Below are 2335 nucleotides of genomic sequence, written 5' to 3'. Positions count from 1 at the left end.
GATTATTAAGTTTTTAAATTAGTAATTTGAACATTTTTTGTTAAAACGTTTATTTTAAAATACCAGGAAACAAAGACAAATGAATAACAGCCTGGTTTGACCTTTAACCCCAGCTCTCCTCCACATTCCAAGTCCACCTCCCTGCAGCAAACAGGAAGGGGCGGGACGGACCGCTGTCAGTCTCTTACCTTATTTGGAAATGGGACCATTGCACTCCGGAAGTGAAGGGGGCGCTATTCCCTATATTATCCGCGTTCTCCCGTTTACATTTTCTTTTGAAATCTGTGATGTAGCTTCATCTGTAGGAAGGAGTTTCACTCTCAGCATGTACTTCAACTTCTCTTTTTTATTTACTTCAGCGCAGCTGACAGCTTTTAACAAATTCTGTAGTTTTCTATGTACTTCTAAATCTGCTTCTTAGTCGCATCTTTTCTGGTCTGCTACTGCCTCTAGTGGCGTGGGGGTGGTAACATAACTAATATAATTATGTCACTAAACGAGAATACCACAAAATCTTTATTATTTACTATTAATTTCGCCATTACTGGCAACGTGAAAGATAAATTATCTTCTAAAATACCATATTTTTCTTCAGGATGTAGAGCTAATTAGGTAATTAGGACATAAACAACACCTTTATACATAATAAATAATATCTATATATCTCCATCACTTATAGGAGGAAGAAAAGAAATGACATGAAAAACAACATTATCAACAACAATAAAAATACCATATACAAAATATACATAAGAAATTTAACTGAGCAAAAGTCAATAACGAACAAATTAATTAGGTTCACAGATGAATAACCAGGGTTGTTAAACAAGCAATAATCCACATTTTTGTTTTGTTGGTAGAGTCCTATATATAGGAAAAATATGATTATTTAGTCTTCCACGGTGGAAATTTTTCTTTGACTCTAAAACAATAAAATAAAATTCATTAATAGAATCACAATATCAACAATTTGTGCATCAAGTAAACACTTAGCATGCTACAGGTAAATGTTATCATTTAGTTTGGCTAAGAATAATTATTGCACTGTCAATGAATGACTTCTAATAGATGTTCTATAGTTACCAGAAGAACACAAAAAAGAGGATGGATGCTCTAAACAGTTTAGACAGAGATGTTTTTGGTTTCACCACCATTTACCTACTATTTTTCCAAGTATTCTTAAAAGATTGTCTGTTAGTCTGCAGCTCATGTGACCAAACCAGCCGAGAAGATGAAAAGCTAAAACACTCAACAGTTAAAACTTGAGATGACTTAAAACATAAGTTAAATTTTTAAGTTTTAACATTTTAACTAATTGTTAAAATGTTAAATTACTTAACTAGAGGTAATGTTAGCTAATGTTACCTCTAACTAACTAGAGGTTTTGCACGAGTTGCACTTAACCCCAAGATCACTGGGTCTTCTTAAAAGATAGAGACGTTTCTTAAAAATGTTGTCAGTGTTTTCAGCAAAGTTGAGCTGACTGTCCAGGAATGATCCAAGGTATTTAAAATTTGCCGTAGTTTCAACAGGTTTTCCAACGAGTGAAACTGGAACCACTTTCAGGTTTTGTTTATGTCATTTAATTAGCTCTACTACATTAAGAAAATTAAAAGGTATGGTGTTTTGTGAGGGACTTTATCTTTTGCGGTTCTAGTTATGTGAGAATTAATAATAAATAATAAAGACTATGGTATTCTGATTTAGTAATGTATTTATATTAGTTGTGCTACCACCACCACGCCACTAGAGGCAGTAGCAGGCCCGAAAAGATGCGACTAAGGAGGAGCTGCGCTGAAGTAAATAAGAGAGAAGTTCAAATATATGCTGAGAGAGAAACTCCTTCCTAAAGATAAAGTTAAATCAGAGATTTAAAAAGAAAATTAAAACGGGAGACCGCGGATAATATAGGACATAGCGCCCCCTTCACTTCCGGAGTGCAATGGTCCCATTTCCAAATAAGGTCTGAGACTGCCAGCGGTCCGTCCCGCCCCTTCCTGTTTGCTGCAGCGAGGTCCTTCTCCCACATTCTGTCCAGATTTTATTCTCCATCCTCCTAGAACTAGAACTCATAGATAGTTCATTCCTCATCACTTCTGTTGCTAACTAACCAAGCTCTTGATTTGAAATGCTGGAACTTTATTAGACCGGTCCGGTTGTTGTAACTCCGGTCCGGTTCGGTCCGGTCCGGTTGTTGTAACTCCGGTCCAGTTCGGTCCGGTTGTTGTAACTCCGGTCCGGTTCGGTCCGGTCCGGTTGTTGTAACTCCGGTCCAGTTCGGTCCGGTCCGGTCCGGTTGTTGTAACTCCGGTCCGGTCCTGTTGTTGTAACTCCG

This window comes from Poecilia formosa, unplaced genomic scaffold, assembly GCF_000485575.1.
Source record: "Poecilia formosa unplaced genomic scaffold, Poecilia_formosa-5.1.2 Scaffold481, whole genome shotgun sequence".
NCBI classification, from domain to species: domain Eukaryota; kingdom Metazoa; phylum Chordata; class Actinopteri; order Cyprinodontiformes; family Poeciliidae; genus Poecilia; species Poecilia formosa.
The sequence above is the reverse complement of the archived record's forward strand: the minus strand, read 5'-3'. Positions refer to the sequence as shown.